Source organism: Toxorhynchites rutilus, chromosome 1 (genome assembly GCF_029784135.1).
Source record: "Toxorhynchites rutilus septentrionalis strain SRP chromosome 1, ASM2978413v1, whole genome shotgun sequence".
Taxonomy (NCBI): domain Eukaryota; kingdom Metazoa; phylum Arthropoda; class Insecta; order Diptera; family Culicidae; genus Toxorhynchites; species Toxorhynchites rutilus.
The window spans coordinates 95,284,430-95,289,096 of record NC_073744.1 but is presented as its reverse complement, the minus strand read 5'-3'; the positions used below and the strand labels follow the sequence as shown (position 1 = coordinate 95,289,096).

The 4,667-nt window shown below is 36.7% G+C and overlaps 1 long non-coding RNA gene across 1 annotated transcript; it reads left to right on the top strand.

Moving 5' to 3' along the window:
- Window positions 1-3,670: 3,670 nt before the first annotated feature.
- On the top strand, window positions 3,671-4,419 carry LOC129762840 (uncharacterized). The gene is made up of 2 exons (XR_008740722.1): window positions 3,671-3,789; window positions 3,861-4,419. It is a non-coding gene; the product is annotated as an uncharacterized LOC129762840 (long non-coding RNA).
- Window positions 4,420-4,667: the final 248 nt, after the last annotated feature.

The following is a 4,667-nucleotide window of genomic DNA, read 5'->3' as shown; positions in this document are numbered from 1 at the left end:
ATCTAAGACACATTACTTGTATGATGTATATAAGTGGCATATGCATATGAAATTGGAGGCCATATACATGTATATTGGGGTATATGATGTAATATAAACGGTAATTATACGATTTATTATTTTCTAGGATGTATGTATATCGCCGCCACGTTTGCAGGCGCATCATATACATGCAATTTATATTAATCATACTTGTATGTTTGTGAATATAATCCTCAAAATAAAATAATTACACTAAACCTTCGTTCCAAACAACTTATTCAGTTACCAAATCACGCAATAAACATTAAGAAATGCAGGGAATCTCTTATCAATATTTGTTCAAATTTAAAAATGTGCTTAACTCCAGTTTTGTTGACAACTTTTATGTATTCAATTAAATCTTATGATAAATCATATACAAACATAAACATTCCAACCTTTCATCCTTCATTAAACACCTCGTAGTAGAAATCTGTCAGTAGTCATACACTCTCCTACGAAACATAGTGGAAAAAAATATATTCGTCGATGTAAACAAGCGGTGAAAAAGGAGACACTTTTCGACGAGTGATTTGTATGAAGTTCCACTGCCGTGCTACAACTCTAAAGGCCCATTTATACGTTGCTAGTAGCTGACTTGACAATGAGCAGCTACTGACCCGGTGGACTCGCTTGACAATTGGTTGACTCGCCTTGTCCGTTCACATAGTGTGAGCTGCTGGCGAGAAACTAGATACTACGGCACGGGTTTACCTGGGATGCCAGGCGATTTTTCAAATGTCCATCAAATAGTCAGAAACAGCAATCAGGTCCGAATTTGTCAAATGATTGGTCCGAAATCGACTTCTTTATTGGTAGTTTTCATCTTAGGTTTTCAGTTGAATGTATCATTACACAATTTTATAGAGATTACAGAGCAGTGTTGAGAATAACACCTGAACAAGTGGAAAAACTGTTGAATTTAATTGCTCCACAAATACAACGCCAAGATACACTCATGAAGGATGCTGTACCTGCAAGAGTGATAATATAAATGACATTGATATGCCTTTCTTCTGGAATATTGTTCAGATTGTTGTCGATATTTTTTAGAATCTCGAAAGCATCCATAGCTAAGATAATTCCGGAAGTATGTGATGCTTTAAATGATAGTCTAGAAGACTTTTTAAAATTTTATTCACACGCGTCAAAAATTAAAATAATGAATGAAAATGTACTTTTTTAAATCGAATATGTATTCTGTTTCTTAGAACAATGCTTTCTTTGCAAGTTGTGAATGAATTTTGAATGAAAATTGTGCCTGATAATGATTCTAGATTAGAGATTCTCAGGAATACTATCTCAAAAAGAAAGCGTGCATAAAAAAATAACAACGATTTCGTTCAGAAACTATGAGGGTTTTATTTGTTTTTCCAATATATTTCAAGTCTATAAACATCTCCGCATATTTTCAAATATCTTAAAAATAGAGACATTTCTTTACATTTGGCATCCCTGATTCGAACGCTAAATTCTGTTTTTGACGTTTTGAGAGATGCGAGTGCGAGTAAATTCAAAAAACTTTGAAGTAGCTCGCACGCCGGATTACACATGACACTAACTGGCATGATGTGTTCACACGGTGTGAGTAGCTGCACTGCAGTAACTGACTAGACCGACTCGTATGCTTACTCGCACCGTCTGAACCCGGCTTAAGGGCGATTACACATTATCCGGTTTTTGCCGGACCGGTCTGAAACCCAAATGGCAAATTTCGACCGTACCAACCTCTTTACGGCACAGTGATGCAGCCGTCTACTGCGACTGCAATGTCCGGTGACCGGACAAGCATTAAGCCGGGTTCAGACGGTGCGAGTAAGCATACGAGTCGGTCTAGTCAGTTACTGCAGTGCAGCTACTCACACCGTGTGAACACATCATGCCAGTTATTGTCATGTGTGATCCGGCGTGCGAGCTACTTCAAAGTTTTTTGAATTTACTCGCACTTGCATGCTTCACAACGTCAAAAACAGAATTTAGCGTTCGAATCAGTGATGCCAAATGTAATGAAATGTCTCTATTTTTAAGATATTTGAAAATATGTGAAGATATTTATAGACTTGAAAATTATTGGAAAAACAAATAAAACCCTCATAGTTTCTAAACGAAATAATTGTTATTTCGTTTTGCACGCTGGCGGGGCACGCTTTCTTTTTGAGATAGTTTTCTTGAGAATCTCTAATATAGAATCATTATCAGATCACAACTTACAAAAAAAAGTATTGTTCTAAGAAACAGAATACATATTCGATTTAAAAAAGTACATTTTCATTCATTATTAAAATTTTTGAAGCGTATTTATTGCACCTGCAAATCGACTATCATTTTCATTTCACAAAATAAATAAAATTAAAAAAAAAAAACTTTTAGACTACCATTTATAACATCACATCCTTTCGGAATTATCTGAGCTATGGATGTTTTCGAGATTCTAAAAAATATCGACAACAATCCCAACGATATTCCAAAACAAAGGCACATCAATGTCATTTCTAATTTAACTCTTGCAGGTACAGCATCCCTCATGACTGTATCTTGGCGTTGTATTCGTGGAGCAATTAAATCCAACAGTTTTTTCACTTGTTCAGGTGTTATTATCAACACTGCTCTGTAATCTCGGGGATCCTCATCGTAGAGTTCCTTCAATATTGTATTTGTTGCTCCTTTTCTTTGCATCTAATTCCTGGCCCGAATCCTTTTCTCTTTCTGCTTTTTCGGATAGTACCTTCAGTTCAAAGAAATTCAGCACAAAGTATGTATTTTTAAACACGATCAGCGTTTGTTTTGCTATAAAATTGTGTGATGATACATTCAACTGAAAACCTAAGATGAAAACTGCCAATAAAGAAGTCGATTTTGGACCAATCATTTGACAAATTCGGACCTGATTGCTGTTTCTGACTATTTGATGGACATTTGAAAAGTCGCCTGGCATCCCTGGTAAACCCGTGCCGTAGTATCTAGTTTCTCGCCAGCAGCTCACACTGTGTGAACGGACAAGGCGAGTCAACCAATTGTCAAGCGAGTCCACCGGGTCAGTAGCTGCTCATTGTCAAGTCAGCTACTAGCAACGTATAAATGGGCCTTTACACGCGATGACAATAGTATTGTGCCGACGTCTGGTGGAGACATCAGTTTGGGAAAGCAAATCATTCTCTATAAGATTATCAGACCTTTTAAGTTTCAAGTTGATTAAATTTTGAATGAGAATTTTTACTTCATGTTATTTGATTACTTAGAACCCGTGAACTGATTATCATTTAATCATTTTTGTATAATTTTCTTCATATTTTCACTGAAACTCATAATTGTAATACAAAATCATCATCAAATATAATTATTGATCAGGGGGTTTTCTCCACTTGCAAAAGAACGTGATACTCCATTACGAAAATAACATATTTTATAAGAAGAAGTTAATTTTCATTCATAACTTTTATTTTCAAACATGTGTTTGTTGCACCTGAAAATCTATTATCACTATCATTTCCCAAAAGCAGAGCAAGAAGTTCCATGCCATCAACGCGGATTGACAGTTGTTTGTCATGTCTGTTAGTATTAGTACAATTCAGGCAGTTTTTCGTCCCATGTATTAGTATCTGTGTGCTATTGTCGTTTGTTTGTTGTTTTTGAAATTCAGAATTTGAAAGTGATATGGATGGATTTACATTTACTCCTTTATTTCGCTACTGTGGAAAAAGTTTAGTGATGCAGGTTTCTGCTCAAAGCAAAGCAATGGTGAGCGATTTTATCGAGCTGAATGTGAAGGTCAGTTTTTGTTAATTTGAACACACCAAAAATAGCACTCTAGTAATATTCTTATTGGGCATTCCACACAGTTCGACCTGACCCGGAAAGCGATCGATGACAAGGCTCGGCTCGAGGAGCTCAAGACCAAACTGTCTATCATGTGACCGGTGATCAAGATGTTCTCCTGCCCGATGCAGAAGCATCCGCTCTGTCAGAGCGAAATCATCCAGCTGGCATATCTAATTCGGTCATTTTTCGCCTAGGATCCGCGTATTGATAACTATGTGTTGATGCGAAATACGCTCGAGAAGCCGTCCCTGCCCCGGGAGTACGCGCTCGAGGAATCTGCGGAAGCAGTGATGAAATAGTTTCTGAAGGAAAATTATGTTGTTCTAATCGTAAAGATTCATACTGCAATGGTGGAATAAAAAGACACTCTAGAATAGATGGATTATCTCGTAGGCTAATTCTAAGAAAATCACAGGAAGTGAATAAATAATTGAGTAGTGCCCTTAGCTTACGAAATGTTTTTTATTGGTTCATTCAAATTCTATTGGAAATATGTGGCAACAGAGTGTATGGATTGAATAATACTGTTTGTGTAAGTTTGGAAATAAAACAATTTATATATATGGATATGGATAAATACACCGCAACTGGACTTTTAAATTTATTTGTCATTGAATTGTATTTTGAAATGGGGCGAGAAGATTCACACCTTCGACCGCTGGATCGCACCTATCGGTAATAATACCGTCCTGATGCAGGATGCGCGTAATTTTCGCAAGATCTGCCGTGTTCCTGGTGTGCCACATTTTAACACGGCGTATATACTCTCCAAAGGAGAAAAAAAATTTGCAAATTTGAGAAGACTCGTAATTGCTGCAGCAGCTGTG